At 36.5% G+C, this 27,467-nt stretch overlaps 1 long non-coding RNA gene across 1 annotated transcript in view; it reads left to right on the top strand.

The window, feature by feature from the left end:
• LOC141555380 (uncharacterized) overlaps window positions 1–27,467 on the top strand; it is a 131,231-nt gene that overhangs the window by 63,694 nt on the left and 40,070 nt on the right. The window contains exon 2 of the long non-coding RNA XR_012486176.1: window positions 18,808–18,885. This is a non-coding gene — a long non-coding RNA (uncharacterized LOC141555380). The remainder of the gene's footprint in view (window positions 1–18,807; window positions 18,886–27,467) is intronic.

Below are 27,467 nucleotides of genomic sequence, written 5' to 3'. Positions count from 1 at the left end.
AATACCCAGCCAGCATCCACTTGGGAGATCCAGACCCAGTCTGGACTAAACTCTTGTCTGACAAACTGTGTCTGTGAGTCTCTTGCCAAGTCCTTTATCCTCCACCCTTCCTCTTTCTTCTTAAAGACAGTGTCCTCACAAGAATTGTGTAGCTGTAGACTTGGAACAACAGATTGGGTGGACCTGGGGACAACAAGAGTTTGCTTCCTTAGTGACTGAAAGAGCTTTGAGCAGAAGCCAGAGGCCAAAGGTGGAACCAGGAAGTGGAGACCAGAATAAGAACCTATTAAGAGTATGATTTATGAGTTAATCTGTGTCAAGCTACTTTAAGGAACAAGATTGTGTGCTTGTACTCTACTTATCTCCACAGAGTTCTCATCCTGAGTTTGCCTTAGACTGTGGTGAAATAATTTCCTACTTTACATGGCTGGCTAAAGTTGCTGTGTTAAGGAGATTGTTGGTGATAAATGTGGAAATATATATAAAGGAATAATACATGTTTAACATATATCAATTCTTGCTGTCTAGAGGAATGGAGGAGGGAAAGGGAGGAAAAAATTGGGAATACTAAGTTTTGCAAGAAAAATGCTATTATTAAAAAAAAAAATGTAAAGAGAACACTGAGTAAGAAGAAGGAAAAATATCCCCTATTCCTTTAGGTGATTCTGGCAGATGGTAAGAATTAAGGAATTTTCAGGATAGAATAAGCAAATAAGCAAAGATCAGTCTGAAGAAAAATTACACAGTAAAAGTTTGTTTGCTGTGGAAAGTGCTTTGTAAATTATATAATGTTCTTTGAATATAGGCTATCACCATTATTTTTCAAAATATTTTCATTTATTTATTTATTTCATTTTTTATTTATAGAATAAAACAAATATTTCCATAACATGGTATAATTAAAAAGATGATTGTACATAAAACTGCAAATCTATTATATATAACCTGCTATTCTTTTTAAATATAAAGTATATAGGTTTCCTTATCTTTTCTTTTCTCTCCTCAATCTTAACATGGCTACCAATAGACACAAATAGGTGTATGTATGTATACATAAATAAATATATATATATGTATGTGTGTGTATGTGTAAAATAATTCTATATATGCTTCTATTTATCAGTTCTTTCTATGGATGTAGATAGTGTCTTTCTTCATTTGTGCTTTGTAGTTAATTTGAATCTTTAGGGACTCACATTTCTGTGCTGGTTCCATAAGTTATAATGGTACAATGAAAAGAGTGCTCCATTTGCAGAATATATGAGTTAAAATTCTTGTTGTGTGATTTACAAATTGCATGATCTTTAGCAATTCAAGAGACTTTCTGTTTCATGTCTGATTAAACCTGTGATCTAGCACCTCGGAACTCAAACTCTGTACTGACATAGTCCAATCCCAAAATTATGCTATTTGTTTTGTTGACTCTCGGAAATCTCAAAATTAGTTCAAATGTAACTTTTTCTAGGTCTCCATAGATGTGGGTAACATGTATTCTTTTTCCTCCCACTTTCCACATAGGCACTCAGGTTAAAATGCATTTATTTGGTAGAGTATTACCTTCATTTTATCCCACAGAAAATATAGAAAACACCTGATTGTTTTCTTTCTTCTAAGAGTCCCATCCTTTCCCTAAGGTCATAAAGTCCTTCAAACTCCTAGCACCTCCCTATGATTTGTACTACCCTCAGAGGAAAACAAATGAGCTTGTTAGCTAGAAAACCCCACAATAGATATCCTGGGGAATTCTTTTACTCCACTGAATATGGCATCCAGCTTTATAGTTTATTTTGAGGACTTGGACTCCCTGCCTATCCCTCCCCCACCAAGAGAGAAACTCTTTTGAGGTGTCTAGACAAATTCCAGAGTTCCACTTGGATCCCAGAGAACCAATTCAGGAACTTAATTTTGTGCATAGGCATAGATGCTGGGCAGGATATGTTAGTACACCCTGCAGTTGTATTACTACTGGCTTTTTCCTTGTGGGAAAGATGGAAAAACTTGGAATGTTGCTCCAGGATGTTTTTGGCTCCAAACTTTTTTGACAGTTTATGTTACACTCCTGGAGGTATAGACTCCTTTAGGAAGGAAAATATACCTGGGGCTTCTAAATAGACAAACCCTTCCCTACCATATCTTCACTGTTCACAGTGTAATAACAGGGCAAAATTTTGAACTCCACCCTTATTACTCAATTCTTAGGGTCACTGAATTATCTTTTTCTATATTCAAAAGGCTTGAACCATCCAGGAACTTGCTAGAAATCTGGACTCTAGAACTGTATTGCCATTTAACTTTCCCTTTCCTTTTTAGAAAGTTAGATTCTAGAACTCTTGAAATTAGGGTTGCTAGAAAAGCAACTCAGAGGTGGGATGCTGGTACCCAATTGCCCACAAACTCCCCATTTCTCTGTGAATCTGGGCTTCAGGAATTTTTATCACCTGGCCATTTGGTGCCTTTGTCTATAACTATTATCTCAGCCTGAGAGATTAGACCATTGTATCTCTGTGGCTAAGGTCAGGACATTGAGATCTGAGTTTTTCTTTTCCACTTATTAGTGAGAACCCCTGTAATTCTCAGGCACCTTTGCCCCAAGGCAGCCATTAATGTTGGTGGTAATGGTGGGAAATTTTCAATTTCCTTTATAGGGATATACTGTGGGACTGTACCCAACTGAGGATATTGTCTTCTACATTCTTCCCTCCCACCCTTTCCTAGGGATTGTCTAGTGAGATTTTAGGATGTGAAGGAATTCTCTTCCCTTTTTTTCTCTTTCTTGGGATTATCTAGTATGGGTGGACCAGTCTTAGAGCTTCTCCTGAGCCTTTTCCCCTTCATCTCCTGTGATGACTTTAACAGGATGCTTCAACTCTTCTCTCTCTGCCTCTCTCCTTTCTCAAGGAGAGCAAGTCTGCTTAGAAATTTCTATTTCAATTATTTCCAAATAGGGAATATTCAAACTAAAGAGCCACAGAATAACCTTATCTGACATACGACCAACAAATTGGAGAATGGGAAAATAAGTTTCTTTCCCCTCTCCCTGCAGTAGCCAATCACAGGGTTTGGTTCCATAATCCAATTTCCCTCTCTCCTGCCTCAGATCCTTTTAGTATTGATAGCAATGTGATTTGCCTAGGGTCATTGAGGCTTGATTTCTATTTATCAAATTTTTCATAACCCTACTCTTCTCCATCCCTCAAGTGATGTGTCTCTTCCACATACTCTTTGATCCAATGAAGCTGGCTTCCTTGCTGTTCCATAGACAAGATATGGCATTTTCTCTGGTTGTCCTTCATGTCTCGAATATTTTCTCTCCTCATTTTCACCTGGTTTCTCTGGTTTCCTTTAAGATCTAGCTAAAACTCCACCTTCTATAGTAAGCCTTTTCCAATGTCCTTTAATTTTAGTATTTTCTCTCTATTGGTTATGTCCTATTTATCTTGTATATAGCTTGTTTGAGCATAATTGTTTGCATGCTATGTCCCCCATTAGAGTGTGAGCTCTTTGAGGGCAAGGATTTCTCTTTTCCTTTCTTTGTATTTTATGTGCTTTAGCATAATTCCTGGTACCCAGTTAATAAATACTTATTAATTAATTAGAGAGCTATCTCCCAAACCATTTGTTGAGTCAAATTAAACTGAATTCTCTTGAGTATTAACTCCCTGACAGGTTAAGTTTCATTCTGAATTTTAAAATGTCAGATCGTGGGCAAATCCACTCAAGTGGAACACATTTACATCATGGTAAATGAGATGGGTTAAGGTTAGTTTGCTATTTGCAAAGAACATGAATCTGTCATCTCTGAAATGAAGGCCAGTCTCTTTCTTAGATAATGGAAATGAATAAAGGGATAAATAGCTGGGAGGCTTGACAGCCGTAGAAGCATATGACAAGGCAGATTTCACATGAGTGTCTGAGATGGAGATGTTTGGGGAAGGTTGGATTTACTTGTGAATGAGGTGAGCATAGTAACAGAGGCTTCAAGAAAAGAAAGGAAGAATGTTTGGTTCAGATCCATTAAATAAAGCAAAAACTCTATGTCTGCATAGTGGGAGATAAGAATTGGGGGAGGGAAGGGAATACTACAGCATGGAGAAGTAACCACAACATACCTGTGTGGGACAGGTGGCTTTCATTCTTTGACATTGTGCCATTATTCCCTGTTTATGAGAACTGTAATTAGTAGCTATAACAGATGTCATTTAAAAAATTGATGAGTATCCTATACAAATATTTATTTAAGAATCAAAACAAAGATAATAAGATTTAAGGTAAAAGGGACTTTAGAAATTATCTACTTCAATTCTCTCATTTTATAGATAAGGAAACCAAGACCTAGATGATTTATGTCAATAAATAGTAATTTAATATAGGTTTATTATATGCCAAGCTTGTGCTAGGTGCCAATCAGTCATTCAACTAGTATTTATTAAAAATTACCAATGTGCCAGGAAATCAACTAATCCATAAATACTTATTAAGTCCCTACTTTGCACTTTGGTTTTAATTATTTCAGTTGTATCTGACTCTTTGTGATCCCATTTAGGATTTTCTTGGCAAAGATATTGAAGTGGACATTTCCTTCTCTAACTCATTTTACCATGTAGAAACTGAAGCAAACAGGGTTAAGTGGTTTGCCCAGAGTCATCCTGCTTGTGTGGAGGCCAGATTTGAACTCATGAAAATCTATCCATTGTGTTATCTAGCTTCCTCAACATTGGCTGACTTGAATGGTAGAGGAACTGCCCACAGGCATGCAGGTTTAAATCTCACTTATGGTTCAGTTATCTTCAGGACCCCATTTGGGATTTTTTTGACAGAGGAGTGGTTTTGCCAGCTTGGTTTACAGATGAGGAAACTGAGGCAAATAAAGTGACTTGCGCAGGGTCACACAGTCAGTGTCTGAGGGAACATTTGAACTCAGGAAGTCCTTCTGACCCTAGATCCACTGCTCTATCCACTGTATCATCTAGCCTCTCTGCTATCTTGGGTACTAGGATAAAGATGCAACAGTTCTTGCCCCTGAAGATCTTAAATTATTTCAGGGGCCATAAGTAATAAGAGTTTACTGGAATTAGCTTTAGCTTATTCAGGAGAGCTGATTGTTAAATTTTCATTGTGATCATTTGCATCTGGGAAATTGGCAATTGGCAAATGCTACCTCTCAAGGCTTAATTTATTGTTTTGTCGATAGAATAGACTTTAGAAAGTGATGGAGAAAATCTTAATAAATCAAATTGAAAATGAAGAGAACATTGTACACAGCAACAGAATTATGTGATGATCAAATCTGATGTATGTGGCTTTTTTTCAACAATGAGGTGATTCAGACTAATTTCAATAGACTTGTGATAGAAAGAGCCATCTGCATCCAGAAAGAGGACTACAGGGACTGATAGTATTTTCATCTTTTTGTTGTTGTTTGCTTGCTTTTTAATTTCTTTCTCATTTTCTTTCCTTTTTGATCTGATTTTTCTTGCACAGCATGATAAATGTGGAAATATGTATAGAAAAATTGCATATGTTTAACATATATTGGATTGCTTGTCTAAGGAAGCTGGTGGGGAAAAGGGAGGGAGAAAAAATTTGGAACACAAGATTTTGCAAGGATGAATGTTGAAAACTATCTATGCATATATTTTGAAAATAAAAAAACTAAAAAAAATTCAGATTGAATTTTAATATGTAACATGAATTCCCCCCAATCCTCTAGGCCTAAGGGGAAAATTGGTTGTCAAATATTTTCCAGCATACCTCTGTGTGGACATATATTTATATATATAATCATCCAGGAAGTAAAAAGCAAAGTTGGGGTTCAAACTAGACATTCACCAGACCCAGAGCTCTTTTGATTATATTATTCCTATGCATGGCAAACTCTATTCTCCTCTTAAAGTCAGGAAGGGATAGTCCACAATTATGTGCATATGTCAGTCACAGAGGCCTCTGGGGGCATTGTGATCACCAATTTTTTTCTCCTGAAGATCCTGTAGCTTCTGTTGCAGTGATTTCTAGAGCAGTTTAATAGTAAAGAGGAGAACTTGGGTCTGCCCTTACTAGCCATGTGACCCTGGGCAAGTATTTCTGCTTTTCTTTATCTCAGTTTACTCAGATGTAAAACAAACGGATGTATATTTGGTGACCTTAAAAGTTCTTTCCAAACTTAAATCTACATAAGCCCTATTTTCCAGTATAAATCTTCTGATGTCTCATCGTGGCATGTGGGGAACCTTAGTTCTTATAGACTCTTGCAGCCAAGTAGAGAGGAAAAGAACACACTTTTGCTGTTGTTACTATTGTTGGCCAAGTGCTAAGTTCTTTACAAATATTTTGTCATTTTAGATAATGAATTTGATCATTGATGTAGAAAATTTCAGACAATACCCAGACCAACCATTTTCTAGATGAGGAAACTGAGGGCCAAGAAAGTAGATTTTGAACCCAGGACCTTTGACATTATGGTGCCTTTTCATGGTGCTTCCCAAATCCTACTAGGCTGGTGAAGCTGTGAGCATTCCTTGAGTTATCAGCAGGGGGGTGCTGGAGCCAGCAGGAAAGCCAGTTAATAAATTTTCATTGTGACCATTTGTACCTAGGAAATGAACAAATGAAGTAAATCAGAACTTGATTTATTGTTTTGTTGACTTAAGAAAGTAAAGGAAAAAATGTTTTTGATGCAGATTAAATTTTAAAGTGGATCATATTTTCAGAGAGCTGGTCGTTTAATATTTACTAGCATATCCTGGCAATATGTATCTTTCCTAAGCAGCAGCAAAGGCCTTTGGAGGCTCAATTCAATGTTAGACACAGACCTCTCTCAAAAGTCATTTAATGAGGCACAGAGGGAGTGTGTTCTGCTTTGGTGGAGAGATGGCCACTGCATAGAAGAAATGGGAGAGGAATTTGGAATACTGAAGTATTGAAAATATAAAAAATGAATGTGAAAATTCACTTAGGGGATTTGGTACATAATCCAGATTTTGGGGAAAAACAGAACTCTGCGAATTCTTTCCATCTAACAAGTAATTACACATTTCCCAACGGAACTGAAGTGCCCTAAATAGGCCTTTCTATACTTTCTTTCACACACACAGGGTCCCTAATGTCCACAAAAACCTTCCCTTTGGCTGTGCTTGTGTTCAGACACAAATCCACAAAAGCCTGGAAATTCACAGTTCATGCTGACATTGCTTCTAACTCCGCCCTTTGACATTTGTTTTCTAGGGAGTGTGAATTAAGAGTAGTGTTAACTTTAACTTTCAAATGTCCTGCCTTTTGCCGGCCACAGTGCTATTGAAACATACATATATAGCGTGTCCTGAATATTTATGCAGGCATGTGTGGTTAAGGCAATCATTTTTCTCTTTAGGGAGGGGGATGCCAAACACCGGCCCTAGTATTTTCAAATAGTTAAAATAAAGCTTTTGCAAATGCAAATGTGCCTGGGGCTCTAGACTGAAAGTCACTTATAATTAATGATCCCTTGTGTACTGCTCATTAAGGGGGTCAACTCAATAAAAAACACTTTGCTTCCCCCTTCTCGGTGATATATGTTCTTATCAGAAACAAGGCTGTTATTGTATTGGTTCCACACTCATGTAGCAAAAAGAGAGATGCTATCAAAGAAACTGATGGGGGTGGCTGAGAGGGGGTGGGGAAAAGATGATTTTTAAACAATTGAGGATTTATTGGAACACTTAAAGGAGAAAAAAAATAGCTCCCACTTTATCTCCACCTCTGTTCAGTATTGATGCAGTAAGAGAATCCTTTGAACACTACTGGGTTAGCATCATAGGGATTAATGTCTGGATCCTCACTAGAAGATCATGAGAGATATGTTTTATCCACATTAGATGACACTGAGTGCCATCATGGACTATACCAATCCTTTATTTAGTATTTAGATATAAGTTATTTTCCATGGAAGAGAAATAGAACAGATTTTTTTCAGTGTCTACTCTGGGGCTATCATCTTTCTCTATGAATTCAGGTCTCCCATAAGAATTAATTAGCAAGAAGTCACAAAGTCACCAAACAGGAACTAAAGGAGGAAAAAAGAAAGAGAAAAAAACAACAAAGGAAAGAAAGAAAGAAAGAAAGAAAGAAAGAAAGAAAGAAAGAAAGAAAGAAAGAAAGAAAGAAAGAAAGAAAGAAAAATAAAGAGTCTGTGGAGAGTTGAATAGGGAGGGGGAGAGGAGGAGTCAGGTAAAGGAGTCAGGTATCATCAAAATAGTTTTGAAAAGCTAAATAATTTTCTGTGTTTTGAGAAGGGAGACAAATTTTAGAGAACACAATAATCCAAGAACAGAAATAATTGAGTTTCATTGCTAATTTTGATAGAGTAAATGGATAATAGAATATAGAGGTATAGACTGCAGTGCTGTCAAATTCAAATAGAAACTGGGAGCTTTAAACCATATAAGAGTATTCCTAGGGGCTCCATGTTGACTTAGCACAGTAGAGAGAGTGCCTGATCTTGAGTCAGGAAGACTCATCTTCCTGACTTCAAATCTAGCCTCAGAAACTTACTAGTTATGTGATCTTGAGCAAGTCACTTGACCATATTTGCCTCAGTTTCCTCATTTGTAAAATGAGCTGCAGAAGAAAATGGCAAAACACTCCATTATCTCTGCCAAAAAGACCCCAAAGTCAGAAACAACTGAAATGTTCTATTTTATTTTTATGTTGAGAGATATTTCCCAATTTTATTTTAATCAGATTCAGTGGCTTTAGATAACTCCTGGATCAGATGCTTGTTAGGACCTTAGAAATCATTTAGCTCAAAACCCCTCATTTTGCTAGAGAGTAAAATGAGACTCTAAGAGATGACATAGGTAGTACAGTGGAAATAATTTTAGATGGGGGGGTCAGAAAAAAACCAGAAAGACCTGAGACCCTTAACAAGTCACTTAATTAAACTTTCTCAGGTCCAGTTTCCTTGTCTGTAAAATGAGGATAATAATTCTACCTGATAGGATTGTTCTGAGGATGAGAAAATGAGACAGAATACATAAAATTGCTTTATAAATTTTAAAATGCCATATAAATGCTAGCTAGCTATTATTGTTGTTCATCCTTCTTTCTGAAGATTCCACAGGTCTGAAGTTAACACAGGAACAATTTGAATTCATAACAGTTTCATTGTTCTTTATGAGCAATGAAATCAGAACTCTGGCTAGTTCTCCAAACAGGTCAAAAAACTATTTTCTCCCTGTTCTATGGGGGAAATGTGGTTCTGGGCTTCTAATAGGTTTTTTCACAGATGTGTATATTATATATGTATATAGATACATTGTGTAGGGTTTGTATAGAGTGTGTACATGTCATATTGATAGAAGGGGTAAGCTGGATAGGAATTGTTTCATTTTAATCTTTGTAAATTTGGCACCTAATACAATGTTGCTTGTTGATCAATGGCTATGATTGATAGAATCTGAATATAAGGTAATTTGGACAGTTTTCAAAAGTCATTAGGTTTCTTCTCTCTCCTTTCATATAGCCCATGAAATCTGAATTCAGGATGCCATTCACATTTATCCATGGCTTCTCTTCCCACGCACAAATCTGCCAAGAAGATTGCCTGTCTGGTATACTTACAATTGCATCGGAAAAACAGATAGAGTCTTCTGAAACTCAGCAACAAAAGAAGTCTTATTATATTTTTTATTTGGTTCTGCTGCCTGCTTTTCTTTAGGTCTCTTGTTCATTTTTTAAAGCTCTGGTTGTGGGACCAGTGGCTCTGTGCCACTGTCCAGCCTGTGGTAGAGTCCTTCAAGTCCTGCTGGTGTTGGCTGTAAGGGCTGAATGATTGCTTGTATAATTAAATGGCTCCTGACCTAGAACTTTATTATTTGGCTCAGTGGGTGGATGAGGCAGGTTATGATAGGCTCCCCAGGGAGGCCCAGGCATCTGATCACTTCCAGGCATTACTCCTTCATAGAGATTTTAGACTGTCCGGGTGTTTCAAAAGCATAAATGCCTGTGTTTAGGAAGTGAGCTTTGTTCCTGGGCTATAGGCCATTATTCACCGTCTGGCCTCAGAGCTTTCGAGATGATTCCCCGGAGGAGGGTTTTGAGCTCTGAATGCAGACATCCTCCCCTCATTGTGTGGAAATTTGGCAGGGCAGCAAGCTGACACAGGTCCTGACATGGTCCGAGAAGCCATTGTGTTGGGAGAGGCCCAGAGAAATTGTCATTTACCAGTGCAGAGCAGCAGGAGCTCTATTGCTTTCTGCTGGGGCTTGGAGCTTCCCTACACACTCCTCTCTCCTCCCCTTATCCATGACATTTCTGGGGGCATTCCTCTTAAGAACAAAATAACGAGCCCTCAAATAAAGGAGCTGTCCAGCTAGGACTGTCACAAAGGGCTGAGTGACAAGACTGCCTGTCCCTGGGGCAGCTGGAGTTAGGTTCTTTCTTTTTTAGGCAAAGAGTCCATTGTGGTGGGTATTGGTCAAGTTAGGTGATTCATTAAATCTCTTTTCACCAGGTTAATTAATTTATTGTGATTGTATGAGGGGAGAGGAAGGTGGAGAAGAGGCCCTTTCACTGAAAGTGGAGGAGTCAGAAAAGAAGAAACTCAGATGAAAGTAGTTTTCAATATCCTTAGATTCTTACATTTGTGTGTGTGTGTGTGTGTGTGTGTGTGTGTGTGTGACCCAACAGATTTGCATTCCCACTTGGTCAACTGGATCAGAAATAAAACTTGAATTCTCCAACTTCTAATTGTCCTTTCAGAATTAAGATTCAGAATAGTTAAAACTATCAAGAAAGAATACTGGAAATCACCTTTAGCAGCTTGAAAAGACAGAGCTTTTAATTTCATTTATTTATTTTTAAAGATTGAGTCTCCCTTTCTCACCAGCTTGGAAGTATAGTGGTTACTCACTGGATAGACATGATTACTACTGCTGATAGACATGGAAGCTAACATCCATTTTATTTTGCTTCTCCTTAGGCAGCCTGATGCCTTAGTCCTCCAGCAACTCTTAACTCAAGGGAATCACCAGTTTCAGTCTCCAGAGTAGCAGGGATCATGTCCTTGCATATCATGCTCTCCTTCCTCCAGTAGATCCAAATGACCCAAATGACCCAAATTTTTCATCTTCCCTAGTTTATCCCAGGGCTTTGCCCATATTAGGTACTTGCTAGATATTTGTTGAATTATATTGTATTGCATCATTAAATCTAAGCTCTTCCTTTGTAGTGAAACTTTGAAGAAGATAAATCCAAATCAGGTTGCCATCTTTTTTTCTTTCTTTTTTTTCTTTTTTCTTTTTTTTTTTTTTTTTTTTTTTTTTTTTTTTTTTTTAACCTTGTTAGTACTGGGAAGCAGCTGAATCTGTAATTAGGAAGCTCTGAATTCAAATTCCACCTCAGAAATTTACTAGCTGTGCGACCTTAGTCAAGTCACTTAAATTCTATGTGCCTTAATCCTATTAAGAAGAAAATGACAAACCATTCCAAAATTCTTGCCAAGAAATCCTTGGGGTCAGGAACAGTTGGACAGGATAGAACAACATTACCAGACAGGAGGGATAGAGGTTTAGAAAAACTATCTCATTTGAACCTCACAACAACCTCTGGAGATAAATGCTATTATTATTTCCATTTAACAGATAAGAAACTGAGGGAGATAAAGATTAAATGATTTGCCAAGGCTCACCAAGGTAAGCAAGTGTCCCAGGCTGGATTTGAATTCAAGTTGTCCTGACTATAGGTCTTATGATCTATCCACTACCATCTAGTTGCCTACCAGATAATCAGTACTATAAAAAGTGTCCAGCATACAAAGTTTTGTTTGGGTGATGTCCCACTTTCTTTTTTATGACTTTCTCACATGTGCTGGTGCCTTTCCTTCCTGGCTGCCCAGTGTCCTTATGTTGCTACTAATGAATAACCAGGTATACTCTGTATACTTGTCTTTCTACTTTTTTCTTAAAGCTTCTCTGTAGGAACAAATTTAGGTAGTATAAAGTAGTATCATTTAAAGAGTAATGGAAACAAATGCTCTTTTCCAGTAGGTAAATGGTCAAAGATTATAAACTGCTTTCAAAAGAGTAACATTAAGTATTACCAATCATAGGAAAGATTGGTCCAAATCTTGGAACACTAATCTTGGGAGGAATGTAAATTAAAATAACTTGAGATTTCATATCTAGCAAACTGGAAGATCATAAAGCAGTTGGCATTTGGAAGCTTCTCATCTCCAGGTGTCTCTCTCTCCCCCTACCACACACATAAGAATGATTATACAAACAACAGCACTTCACTATAGTTCTTTAGATTTCTACTGTACTTTCTCTCCATTATTTCCTTCAGGCCTCACAATAATCCTCTGAGGTAGATTATTACAGGAATTTTTTTTTATTAATAGTTTTTATTTACCACATATTTGCATGGGTAATTTTACAACACTGACAGTTGCCAAACCTTTTGTTCCAATCTCTCTCCTCCCTCCCTCCCCCTCAGATGGCAGGTTGACCAATACATGTTAAATATGTTAGAGTATAAATTAAATACCATATATGTATACATGACCAAACAGTTGTTTTGCTGAACAAAAGGAATCGGACTTTGAAATAGTGTACATTTAGCCTGTGAAGGAATATTACAGGAATTATAAACCTCATTTTTACAGATGAAGAAATAGGGACCTAGAGAGGTAAAGTAAATTGCCCATGGTTGCACATCTATTAAGTATATGAAGTAGGATTTGACTGTATGTCTTTCCGGCTGCAAGTTCACTACTCTGCCCATTGTACCATATTGCCCCCTATAGACATTGAGGGTAGCTAGCTAGATCGAGTGCTGGGACTTTCTGATATCATCCTGCAGATCATTTCTTATAGAACAATAATATTCTATAATATTCACGTATCATAACTTATTCAGCCATTCTCCAACTGATGAGCATATCTCAGAAAAATATTCTTCTATAGTTACAAATGACTTTTCCTATTGATTTTTTTGAGTTAAATTATAGCTATATATATATATATATATATATATATATATTTACATTACAGATAGATGTTTCCCAATGTTCTGACTGTTAGACTCTTATCTTTTTATTATTCCTGTTCTTGTAGCAGAAGACAATGAGTTAATATTCAGACTTTCTCAGGACATGAATGTGAAACAAAGGACAATGGACCTAATAAAAGATCTGACTGCACTTAATTCCTATTTAAATCACACCATTTTCATTACACCCCAACCACCCATATCACTATCTTTATTTCTCTTACAAAAAGGTTTAAAAATTAGTTCAGCACTTTTTGAGCCATTAATTTGATCCATATTATTAAATAGCCTGCTTTCTTTGTCTGATCATAAATTAAGCCAGTTGTATGCTCTTAGGTCATTTTTGGAAAAGATCTGTCCCAGGCAGAAATGAAATGAATAGGGTATTTTTTTGGCAACACTGCTCACTGTCTTTTTCAAACTCAGCTCTTTTATGCTGTTCCTTGGGTCCTTCCCGGCTCTGCCCCCCAAACTACTCTGGCCAGTATATTTTTCTCCTTTCTCTGTTAATCAAAACTTACTCTTGCATATCTTATCCTTTCATGACTTTTCTCCCTGCTGGATAAACTGGGCAGTAATGGATCTGATGGAGCAATACTCAATCTGAAAATTTCCCTTCCAACAAGGGTCTCTCATGCATATGTTAAAATCATATGAAATTTCTTGTTAAAGACAATATGGGATTAACTTTCTTTGATAAGTATGACTCTCCAGTGAAACAAAAAGCAGATAAATACTCAACAAAGCCAATGTCATAGAGATGTTCTTTGCAGGGTCCAAATAGAAGAGAGATAGACATTCTAGTTCTTTAAAAATAGGGGTTTTTAAACTTTTTCTACTCATGACCCTTTTTTGCCTGAGAAATTTTTATGTGACCCTGGGTATATAGGTATATAAAATAAGTATATAAATCAAACACTTACCGATAATAAATCATAATTTCATGACCCTAACATTCAGTTACAAGACTTCATGTGGGATTCTGAACCACAGTTTAGGAAGAGGGATTCTAGAACAGTGATATCAAGCTAAAATAGAAATGGGGGCCACTAAACCACACATGGCAATCCCTCTGGGTTTGCCGTAAACTTACAAAACTATATCTTCATCTGTAAAATAAGCTGGAGAAAGGAAATGATAAACCACTTGAGTATTCTTGCCAAGAAGACCCCAAATGAAATCAGTAAGAGTCAGAGAAGACTAATTAACTAAATAATAAAAAAGTGTTTTATTGTATTGGTATTTATTTTGTTAAATATTCCCTAATTATATTTTAATCTGCTTCTTACTGTACTCAAGAATGTTGTGGACTATTTCCACATCCATGTATGCTTGACACTACTTTAGATACTCCTATTTGTGAATGTCAGTGTACTGAGTGCGTCATGCCAAAAATTTTACTGGATTTACTCAATGAGATCCATGGCTACTCAAAAAAAAAATCAACTTATCAATCCACACAGGAAAGATGAAATGGATGAAAAATTCCTAATATCTAGATTAAGACATGAAATTGAAAAGTCAGTTCATTAGTACATAGCAATGGAACAGGAAATGTAGGTGGCCATTTGTATTCAGAAATGAATAGAAAAAAAAAGTCCAGTAAAGTCAAATAAGTAAATATTTATTAAATGTCTAATATGTGACAGACATTGTGCTAAGTTCTGAGAACACAAAGAAAGGCAGAAAAAAAGAAAGAAAGGAAAGGAGAAAAAGAAAGGAAAAAAAGAGAAAGGAAGTTAAATTGCATTTGAGAATTTATACAGTACTTTAACTGTTCTAAAGCTGCTCCTTGGTATGAAAATCCATCTTTTAAATATGAACAGTTTCCTAGTGATGCTGTAAACTTGTAAATATTGGTGCATTATGATTTCTAAAGAATCAAAGTTGTCTGATAGCAATTGAGTGTTGGATAGCCTCATCTAGATGTTCCATAGGCAAATTCCACAGATCTAAAATATAACTTGTTATATTTTCTCCCCAAATCACCATTTCTTTTGAAGATGCCACTAATCTTTTAGTTAGTATGTTTGCAACTTAATTCATCCTTTTTATTCTCTAATCCAATAATTTTTCCAGCCTAATTGAGAGCTATCAAAAAGTTATTATTTGTAAAATCTGATTACAATGTGTCAGAAATATACAAAAGTTATCTGATTTATATAATAACTACATTCTCTGTCCTAAAATTTTGAATTTCCTACTAATTTCTTTGCTTGTTATTTAAAAGTGTGTATCATTAAAAATAGGTTCTAATTGATACTTGTTTAAAAATCATTCACATGTGATAGTTCAGTGACAGTTGCAGGCATTTGCCATCTCAGTTTCCATCTTACCATCTTAGGCAGTGATTTTTGTGCCTTATCAGGTGATCTCACGTCATCCAGTCCATGGAATGTTAGTATGTGGCTGGGATGGCTCTGTCCATTACATGTCACATTCTACTGTCAGGAGGTGCTAGAAAGCTTGATAAGTAGTTTGACAAATGGCCCCAGGAGCACCTATTATCATTTTCAAAAATAATCACTTTGGGGGAGCTTGGAGTTATCCCTATAAACCCTTCAGTTGAATGAATGGCTGTTAAGGCTCTCTAACGATGCAGAGAGTTGTACCAGTGAGATGTGTAAAGTGCATTTTTTGAGGGGGAAGCCCAGAAGTTAAGCAGTGAGAAAGGAGATAAGTGAACTGCCATCTTTCAGTCAATGACTAGCTAACAGCTAACATTTCTTTATCTCCAGCAGGGAAGAAAATGAGCGGGCTACATGCAGAGCTACCCCCAACTCTCCAAATGACAGAAGAGTAAATGAATTTATCACAATGCGCTACATTTCTCTTTTTCATGGCTTCAGGCTTGCTATTCTTAGTGACCAGTTTCAGGAAGAGAATAGGCAAAATAATTTTACTGGGCCTAAGCAACATGCTGTGCTTTGAAATGAGAGATCACAGCCATACAATGCTTTAAGCAAGTTTGCATAATGCTTTTTTCCTCACAGCCACCGTTTGAAGTAGGTAGCATAAGTATTATTACCACCATCTTGTCTGGATTCAGTTGTGTGACATGAAAGACACTGGCACAGTACCACCCAACATGGTGTGTCCATATAAAAAGAATATGCTGTGCTCTGAGTGAAGCAGAATTGTAGTAGCTCAAAAAACAAACAAGCATGAGAAATACAAATTTAGAGACATTTCCACTCCAAATACTCATGTGGACTATTTGTATCCAACCTGTGGTAGAGCCTTGCAATTTTATATTGTTCTGATCAGTCACAGTTGGATATACTGTACTTTGCCTCCAACCTAATGATGCCATTTGGTCCTCTTCAGGAATAAAGGCAACAACCAATTATCTACATTTTACAGATGTGGAAACCGTAGCCTTCCAAAATGTAATAACTTGCCCTGAAGTTACACAGCTTGTAAATACCTATCAGAATTCAAATTCCCAAATCTTGTGTGATGTCCAATACATTATGGGAATAAACACTCAAAGTTAGTCTAATCATAATTTTTAATAACTCCAAATAATAACTATGATTATTACTGCATCTATTTTTAAGAGAAGAAATCATGGGAAGATCAATTTTATTTCTTAGGAAGGTATAAAGATTGCCTGAATAAATTCACATTTTAATTTTTATTTTTGGCAGAAGAGGGAGTTCAGATCTCTGAATTTATAGCTGTAAAAAGCTACCACGCTAAGAAACTTCACCTATCAAGTCAGATCTACAACTGCTCTGCAATTTTTATTCATAAAAATGGGGCAATGAGAAGTTGGGACTTGTTTAGGGTCACACAGTCAGTATATATCTGAGAAAGGAATTAAGCCTAGATTATTCAGACTTGTAGGCCCTCTACTCCTCTAGGAGGCTTCCAGATTCATAGTAGATACCAATGTACAGAGATATAAATGACTAGTCTTCATAGACTTTCCTTCTTCCCACCAAACAGAGTCATAGTTTGGGGCATATAGTAGCTATTCAGTCAACATTTGTTGAATCATGCTAAGGATATGTGAGACTGGGTCATCTCTAGAGAAGTCAGTTCCATAAACTCTCAAATAGATGGTGACAGGCTCTTTACCTACCTTTACACTTGAATAGGTATTTCTAGGGAAGATAAGTAGTAGATAAGCACTTGCAAATAATCAAGAAAACTCATCCTCCTGAATTCAAACCTGGCCTCAGACAGTTGCTAACTGTGTGACCCTGTCTGCCTCAGTTTCCTCATTTGTAAAATGAGCTGGAGAAGGAAATGGCAAATTACTCTGGTATTTTTTCCAAGAAACTCCTAAATTGGGGGTCACAAAGAATCAGATATTATTGAGCAACTGAACAACAAAGTATTTATATAGACTTGTAAGTTTGCAATGTATTTCAACATGATGGACTTTAATTGTATGAGTGGGCATTTTGTGTTATCTCATCTGATCCTAATAACAATCCCAGGAGGTAGTTTTATATTTCCTCCAGTTTATTATTGTATTAATTGTTTTATTTTTGTCTGTTTATACATGTATATTAACTTTTAAAATACACATTTCTTTATAAATCATGTTATGTTGGAAGAGATAAATCAGGAAAAAAAAAGGGAAAAGCCATGAAAGAAGGGAAAAAAAAACAGAGAAAAAATGAACATAGTTTGTGTTGATTTACATTCAATCTCCACCATTCTCTCAGGATGCAGATGGTGTTTTCTATCTAAAGTTTACTGGAATTGCCTTGTATCACTGAACCTCTAAGAAGAACCAAATCTTTTATAGTTATCATCACATAATCTTGCTGTTACTGTATACAATGTATTCCTGGTTCTTCTTGTTTTGCTCAGCATCAGTTTGTGTAAATTTTTCCAGGCCTTTCTAAAATAAGTTTGTTCATCATTTTTTATAGAAGAATAATATTCCATTACTTTCATATGCCACAATTTATTCAGCCATTCCCCACCTGATGGACATCTACCCATTTTCCAATTTTTTGCCATCACAGAAAGGTGCTACAAACATTTTTGCACATGTGGGTCCTTTCCCCTACTTTATGTTTTCCTTGGGATATAGACCCAATATTGACATTGCTGGGTCAAAGGGTAGGCACACTTGTATAGTTCTTTGGTCATAGTTCCAAATGATCCCTAGTTTAATGTGGGAAAATGAAGGCTGAGAAAATCAAAGAGACTTAAACTCATTTTTCAGTTGAGGAAACTGAAATACAGAGAGGTTAAGTATCATGCTGAAGATCAGAGTATGACTGAAAAGCTCTGATTCAAATAGGCTACTTTTGTCTTCAGGGAGTTTGTGGTGTGTAGGTAGGTCTCACTGTAGTAATGCAAGGCTATAGAGTTGACCCAGAGTAAGAGCAAATATGAATTACCTGAAGCTATGTAATATGTTTCCATACTTGGAAGAGTTGGGGAAAAATAAGGAAAACCTTAGGACTGGGCTGCTGTTGACCACTTACTTCTAGAATCTTTGATGTTACCCAGAACTTTCTCCAAGAAATACTCCAAGAGTATTTTGGAGACCCTAGCTTGAGTTGGGATTCTTTCCAGAAACTAAGACTAAGCAAATGATTTCCCCCTCAGAGCAGCAGAAGATACAACTAAGTCTGGAGAACCTTTGATAGTTGATAGTGGATTCAGGAGGAGAATAAGCCCAGTGTTTATACCTTATGATCAAATAATTTTTAAAATAAATAAAATCAGAAATTTGAAAATGGTTAGTTAAAAGAGCAGCAGAATTGAATTAAATTGTGTGTGAATGTTTATTTCATTCCTATTTTTAAATTTCAGGGGCTTGTGAACACTTTCCAGGATGTGTCGATACAATGACCTACTCTATACAAGTCTATGGGGGAAGTACACACCAAGGTAATAATAAATATGAAGGAGGCATTAATCCAATGTTAGAGGACATCAATAACACAATAAGAAATTTCACAATTAGGGGAAGAAGGACTATGAGATTCAAAATAGACAACTAAAGAACAAATAAGTTACAAGAGCCTGTAACTAAGTGTGAAATAATTTGAAAAGTGTGAAATAATTTCAATCTATATATTTGAAATGAACACAAACATGATTAGAATGTAGTCTTGTAGTCTACAAATATGTAGATTGAAATTATTTCACACTTTTCAATCCCTAAGAATCTTGAAATTTTTTTCCATTTCCTAGACTTGTCCAAAAAACTAGTGGCTCCGCTCTTGTCCTTTTACTGTTTTAGGCAGAAAGGTGCCAGGCCAGTTTGCACAGGCTCTGGAGAGCCACTGGTAAATTTTCATGAGCTTTTACATATTGGAAATCAGTTCTACAAATTGGAGCTTGATTTATATGGTTGATTGTTGGAGAATCTGTTAATGTTGTAGATTAAACTTAAAATTGTATCCTGTGTACATTTTTCAAACAGCCAGTTTTTAAACATATACCAGTTTTTAGAGGGCCAGCACACAGTTTGGGTTTCACTCTTCCCACATGAGTGTCCTGCCTCTGTTAATGTCTTTACTTTCAATAGTTTTTATGACCCTTCCTTTGTATATTATGTTTAGCCAACTTACTTCTATAATATATTAACCTACCCCATATATATATGTATATATATGTATATTTTATCTCATTCTTCTGTTCCTTGAATTATTTATAATTTAATTCTTTTTAAAAAATGAGACAAAAGACCTAAATATTTACAAACCTTGAAGTGCTATCTAGTTGCTAGCTAATTTTTTGAAGTTATGTGTTCTGTGATCTGAAGTCATCTAATATACTATTAATGGCAAATATTTGCATTGAAGTGATGGGCTTTTATTACATGATGAGTTTGTCACTGCACATTCTCCTAATTACAATCCAGTCTGACTTCTCCAAGCCAGATCAATTTTCTGTACCCGGTTTACTGTCTATATGTAGCACCTGCCCAAGACTGACACAAGATTGACTACTCATTCAGTTTCAAGTCAAAAGTAGATAATATTGTGATTTTTTTCAATGTCAATGGTTGGATCCATTCCTACAAATTTCATTAAGGAGCCTTTGCAATATTCTTCATCATCACTGCAATCAGTGTAGTGTTGTAGGGGAAAAGGATTATCTGGAGAAATTTACCATCTAAAGGGCATCTTATTTTTTTTTTTTAATTTTGTGCTGGACATCTTCCAAGATACTAGTAAATACCTCTAGTATACCTATATCTCCATTTTGTTCCTGGATTGATGCCAGAACGTGGTTGTTGAATCGTTGTCTCTGTAGTTGCATCTGTCATAGAATTTTATATTATTTTAATTCTGTGTATGGGGAAACACCTTGTCTGAGAACCTTCAAGGCTTCCTTTTGTTCTGTTGAGTCACACGTTTTTAATAGATTCAATAATTAGGAAATTTTGAAATTATATTTATTTTGTAATTCAGTTAATTATGTAATTGTTAAGGTGTAGTCTAGAAAGTGTATGCAAAAATGTTTTCTATTGCCTTATTAAATTTCCATCAAGACACCCTCAGTGTGAGAACAGGCCATTCTTGTAAAGATTTTGTATGAATAAAAAAGCAGGCAGCAAAGTCGATAGCTGCTGTTGTTTCCTTGGCCACATTTTTTGGTAAAAGAACTACTTGTATTTTTTTTTCTATTCTTTTGGAACTACCTTTTGTTTGATATATCATGAAAATCAATTTAAATACTATCATGAAGTAGCTTGCCTCCCCAACCCCAACATACACACATACACAGAATTGTAATGTCAAAAGTAGTGAGAATTCTTGCTTATCAGAGATTAAGGACCAATGTAGTAGTAGTAGTGGTGGTGGTGGTGGTAGTGGTAGTAGTAGTAGTAATAAAAACACATTCATGTATCACTTTTCAGTTCACAAAATGCTACCATGAAGTAAATAGCCAAGTATTATTATTCACATTTTATAGATGAGGAAACTAATGCAGAAAAAGCTAAATAATTTACCCATGGATAATTGGGAAGTAAGAGTCAGAACTGAAACTTAAATGTCCTTTTCACGACATTAGGCAGACTTTTTGTGCCACATACAACAATAGCAATATCAACAACAAAACAGTTTGGAATTATGCTTAAAAAAATAGGGTATTCAAAGCACTTTTATGAGCATTAGCTCATTAACGCTCCCTCCATTTTTCCTGTAGCCTTTTAAAAAAATTTCTCCTTTACTCCATCATCTTCAGTTTTGTATTGTGCTTACCTATATTTTTGCTATACATGCCTTCTTGCCCACCTTCCAATATACATTTTATGGAAACAGAGACTCTGTTGTTTTTTATATTTGTTTACCCAGGTCTGGCACTGAAACTGGAGTCAGAAAGATCTTAGTTCAAGTACAGTTCCAGATAATTTCTTGTTATGTGACCCTGGGCAAATCCCTTAATTTGTGTGTGCCTCAGTTTCCTTATCTTAGCTTCCTAATAACAATTTCTGCTTTACAGAGTTGTTATGGAGATAAAATGAAATTATGTTTGTAAACTTCTTAACACACAGTAGGTGTTTAATAAAATGCTTCTTTTCCTCTTTCCTTCTTATAAATTACTTTCTTTCATATAATCTATAATTTAGCTTAAATAGACTTCTTATGATTTCTAACATCTTATTCTCCCATCTCTGTGTCTTTGCCCAGACTACCCTACCATGCTTGAAATTCTTTCCTTCCTCACCTCTGAACTTTAGGATTCCTAGTTTTCTTTAACCCAAGTGTCATCTCCCATAGGATTTTTTCTTGATCCTCTACAGCGGTTACTGTCTCCCTTCTATATTGCCTTGCAGTGGAATAGAATGTAGAGCTTGGAGTCAGGAGAGCTTCTGTTCAAATCTGACCTCAGACATTTACTAGTTGTGGGCATGCCATTTAACCCTATTTGCCTTAGTTTTCTTACTGTGAAATGAGTTAGAGAAGGAAATGGCAAACCACTTCAATATCTTTGTTAAGAAAACTCCAGATGGAGTCACAAAGAGTTGGACACTACTGAAAAATGATGAAACATACAAAGCATTTATTTTATATGTTTTGTACATTTTCATAGGTGTTCCTGTTGTATCTCTTAGTAAAATATAAGGTTCTTGAGGAGTAAAGAATGTTTCCTTTCTCTCTATAGTCCCAGAACATAGAACAGCTTTCTTGTACCTGATGCAGCTTGGTACATAGAAAAAGCTTTTTTAAGTAGTTTATTGATTGAATGCTGTATATTTACAGGATTCAAATATTAAACCATAAGTATTTTTGAAAATAAGAAAATTAAATCCCAGGGAAATAAAAAGAGAGTTTAAAGCAATATAATAAGTTAGTGGAGAAACCAGTACAGCATGAACACATTGGCCCCATTCAAGAAAAAACCATGTCCTGTTAACATTTCCCCCTCATGGTTTTCTAGTATCCTGAAGGGTTTGGAGATATCTGTTTTCTCTACTACCAACTCAAGGTCTCACAGGCTATGTTGGGGGCAGAGATTAGATCCTCCATATAAATATTCTCTGCTCCTTCCTTCTTGCTCTTGAGTATGTACTTTTCCTATTGCACCTTGGTCTTTGAAGAGGAGTAAGCTCAAAATTTAGCTCAGTTGCTACATAGCATTGTTCTCACCAAGTCCAGATGGAGTCTGCCAGGTCAATCCTTTTACTGGGCTAGAAACTTAGAGGTTACCCCCAAAGATTGCTTCTTGTTCTTTGGGGAATCAGTATGATGTTAGTTGCAAACCCAGCCTAGGCTAAGACTCCCCGATTTTTGTTGCTTGTTCTCCTGAGTTAACCACTTAGAGACTTCATTCTCTGTATCTAGATAGGAAAAGAATGAGCTAAAAGGCTATTGATTCAGGCCCATATCTTTTTTTTTTCTCAATAGTATTTTATTTTTCTAAATACATGTTAAAATACTTTTCAACATTCGTTTTTGTAAGATTTTTATGTTCCATATTTTTTTCTCCCTCCCTCTCTTGTTTCCTCCCTCCCCAAGACAGAAAGAAATCTGATATTGGTTATACATGTGCAATTCAGGCCCATTTCTTGAAGACCATATGGTTTCATTAGAAAAATAACATCTCATAATCCTTTTTCTTGCAGTATAGTCTCTCATTAAATACCATTACTCCATAAAAGCACAGCTGAAAACAAAGTGAAGAGAGGCAAGAAGGATATAGTTGAAGCTGACAAGCTTTTCTGAACATCTCTAAAGTCAATCAGAGAGCCTCTTTTTACTTTTTGGTTAACCCACCTGAATCAGATGTCTAAGCATGTTCCAGTCTCTGAAAGGCACTTCATTCATACAAGTCTCTCAGAAGCAATTTTCCAGCATCCTCTACTTAGAAAAACTGCAATCTTAGGTGATCTGGGCAGGTTTCACACCCTCATTACACCAAGAAGGAAACCCAACATTCTCATATTTTTTTAATTTATTTTTTTAATGATTTCTCAAAGTACTTTCTCCTGGTTGATATTCTAAGCTCATAAAGCCAAGTCTTAAGAATTGTGTTCTTACTTTAATCTACTGACTGTTCCAAGCATATTCTGATTTTCATACCTCTGTATTTAAAAGGCAAATTAAAGTTATCTCAGAGCTTGCATTTCCAACCAACCTGCAGCATTTCTTTTTCTTTTTTAAACATTGGATCAGTTTGAATGTTTGATTCTATATGACTCAGTGGAGTCATGTGGATAATGGGAGCTGGGCAAGGTGCCAGAGGGATAAGACTTTGTGGCAGCAGCAGCAGCAGTAGCATCCTGGTAGTGCCAAATTAGCAGCAGCCCTGGCAGATGGAGGTGGGAAATGTGGTACTGTGTCATTGGCTCCATCCTGGGGAAAAATAATAACACAAAACCATGGCTTTGACTTTATGGACAGATGTTATACAGCTAACACATTCTGGGCTCTGATGTTAAACTCCCTCCTCCTCACACTCAAAGCTGATCCCGAACAGACATCACAAATCCATTTATTCAACTGGTGTCACATTCTGGGATGCTTCTGTTCTCCAGCAGTGGGAAGGGAAATGGTAGGGAATGTTTTTGCTTAGACCATTGTTGGAACACAAATCTGCAGCATAAATACACCCAGCCCTTCCTTTGGTCAGATTCCTCGGAACAGGTTTTTATGAGAAGCCATGATAGAAGTGATTTTAGCCACTTACTGATTGCCCTTGACTCCACATGATTGACATTCTAATTGAATGAAATTTCACATAGGGTTAGTTCCTTTTTGTTTTTTGGGGAAGAAAACATAATTAACTCCAGAATAAGTTTATGGTAAAGAATGATTTTTACCTCTAGTTTTCCATTTTCTTTAGCTTTAACTATTTAAGAACAAGTTTCGGTAATACATAATTTTTCTACTGGATCTGGTCATGGTGTGAAATTGATCTTGTTTCTGAGGGGCCTCTTTTTTTTGTATCATGGACCCCTTTGGAAGTCTGGGAAGCCCATGGACCCCTTCTCAGAATAGTATTTTTAAATCCATAAAAAATTACAAAGGATTACAAAAGAACATAATTATTTTGAAAAACAGTTATCAAAATATAAAAAACAAACAAAAAAAGTTCATGTGCTTCAGGTTAAGAAGTCCTGGTTTAGTAGATTCTATCAAAACGGAAAAAGTTTTTGTGTAGACCAAGTAACCAAGTATATGCCCATTACCTGAATGTGACATGGTAGAAAGCTAATTGGTTAAGGAATCAGAGGAGAACCTCATCTTATATTCCCATCTCTGAGATTTGCTACCTGCCTGACTGTGGGCAAGCATCTCATTTAATCTTCCTGGATCTTGACCTTGTTGCCTGTAAAATCAAGTAGTTGAGCTGAGTGGGGGCTGATGTCTTTTCTAGCTCTAATTTTGTGATTCTCTGAGAAGTCTCTATAAATCTGGAGAGGCTCATTACCAGAAGTTTGGTCACCATGTAATGACTAAGTGTTGCAGTGGATTATAGCATTTGGCCTGGAGTCCAGGAAGACTCCTCTTTCTGAGTTCAAATGTGTTCTCAGACATTTACTAGCTGTATCATCTTGGGGAAGTCACTAGTGTATCACTCTGGGCAAGTCACTTAACCTAGTTTGCCTCAGTTTCCTCATTTAATCAAATGATCTTGAGATGACAAACCACTCCAGTTCATTTTGCCCAGAAAACCCCAAATGGGGTCACACAGAGGCAGATATATAACTGGACATAATGACTTTTTTTTTTTTTTTTTTGGATTAGCGGAAGACTTACAAAGACTATATGATATGGATATGGAGATATGAATATGGAGATATGGAGAGCTTGCAGCAGTGGAAGGAGTAGCCTCGCGAATGAAATCACACATTCTTAAAGTATTAAACAAGTAAACATAATAATTTATTGTGCATACAGTATGACACACAATCTAATTTAATCTAGTGTGTATTGCTATTAATGTATAATAATAATTTAATTTACTATTAAGCAACCATAGAGTACCATTAACTATTATTAGTTAACTAAATTGCTTTGTAAATCTGCCCTGAGTCTGGCTGGATCACTCCTCTCCTCCCTCCTTGGTTTCCCTCATGTTAGCAGGTGTTGGTGAGTTCTAGTTCTCTATTAGTCATTAAATACAGGTCAGTAATTCCACAGGACATGGTAAGAAAACAAGCAGTCATTTGTTTCACTCCTACCAAGAGGCTGCCTGGTGTGGTTTTTTCAAAGTATATCCCTGACTGGAGGGAGATGTCTTCAGGCTGTTTGTGGATGCTTAGGCCAAGGGGCTAGCTCCTTTTGTAGGAAGCCCATAAAGCATAGCAGGGAAAATACTTAGCTATCATTATAGAAATGAGAAAGAATGGATCTTTTTGTCTTTGAGACTGACGCTGCACAGAACCATTTGAGATTTTCTTGGCAAACATACTGGAATGGTTTGCCATTTCCTTCTTTAGCTCATTTTATACATGGGGAAACTGAGGCAAATGGGATTAAATGACTTGCTCACTGTCACACATTTAGTATGTGTCTGATGCCAGATTTGAACTCAAGAAGATGAGTCTTCTTGATACCAGGTCAAGTGCTCTCCATCGCATGCCCAGGATGGGCATTAGAAGTTATTTATTCTAACCCTCTTTTATAGATGTAGCCCCTGCCATCTATGGTTGTGAAATAGCTGAATTAAGGTCATGTATGAAAGAGCAGAACTGGGGAACTTGGTGGGGTGATTTGAAGTCCAGGTGGGCATCAGCAGAATGAAATATTATTGAGCTGGGAAGAATAAGGCACATTTAGACTTTGAAAATTAAGTGAGAGTGAAGGAAAAAGAAGCCCAAAGAGCTAAAATGACTTGCTCCACATCACATAGTTATGCAGTAATACAGTTAGCTCACGTTAACGTCCAAGGCACTAGAATCATCAATTTAGAGCTAAAAGGAAGCTTAGAAGTCATGAAGTCTCTGAGACCCAGATAGCTTAGTTAGGTGGTGCAAGAGGCAGATTGTATAACCTGCAGATCTGAATTCAAATTGTACCTCAGATACTTACTAGCTATGGGCAAGTCAAACTCTTAATCTCAATTCCTCAACTGTAAAATGCGGATAATAAAGCACTTACTGACAGAATTCTTGTACAAATCAGATATAAAGAACTTTGCTAACCTTAAAGAACTATTTGTTATATAAATATTAACTATTTCTATTAATTTGCTAATTACTGGATACCACCTGGGCAGCTAGGTGGTACAATGGACACTCAGGCTTAGACTCAGGAAGAGATGAGTTCAAATCCATCCTCAGACACTTACTAGCTGAGTGATTCTGGGTAAATCATTTAACCCCTATGTTTCTTCATTTTTTCATCTGTAAAATGGGAACACACTGAAGAATGAAATGGCAAAACCATTCCAGTATCTTTGCCAAAAAAGTCCCATGGACAGTAGGTTCATAAGGTCACAAGAGTCAGATGTGACTCAACAACAACATTACTTAGGTAGCAATTGGGACAGTCCAGACTTAACCCAGATCTCTGACTCCATCATAACAGGCTGTCTGTTATTATTTTCTCTTACCCCTGAATAAAACTAGTCTGTCTGTCTGAATAATACCACATCCTGTTTGTTTTTTAGATCCATCAGTCAACAAAAAACATATATTAATTTCTTAAATTTATTTTCCCCCATGAAATGCTCCCCCCTTGCTAGCTCTGTACCATGAGCATCTGTAGCATCTCCAGGGAGATGGGATTTCTTTCTCATTTTTGAGCCAGGCCATTAAATCGGTGAGGGTGAAGCCATTTGTAAACTACAGGGAGCCTTTCAAAGAGGGTGGTGTTTACTCTTCTTTATTAATGCAATAAAATGCTTGGGTGCTGATAAAAAGCCTGGGCTTTTCCAAACTAAACAGGGGAGCTCTCCCCAAGGGAGGGCCAGCCTCCCCTTGGAAGCGCTCCCCTAGCAGGGCGCCTGCAGTATTTTCATTGGCTGAACCCGCTGGAGGGCTTTGCGAGAGCATTCTGTTTCCTTTT

The sequence above is a fragment of the Sminthopsis crassicaudata genome, chromosome 1, assembly GCF_048593235.1.
Source record: "Sminthopsis crassicaudata isolate SCR6 chromosome 1, ASM4859323v1, whole genome shotgun sequence".
NCBI lineage: Eukaryota > Metazoa > Chordata > Mammalia > Dasyuromorphia > Dasyuridae > Sminthopsis > Sminthopsis crassicaudata.
Note: the sequence above shows the minus strand (reverse complement) of the source record. Positions and strands in the feature narration are given on the sequence as shown.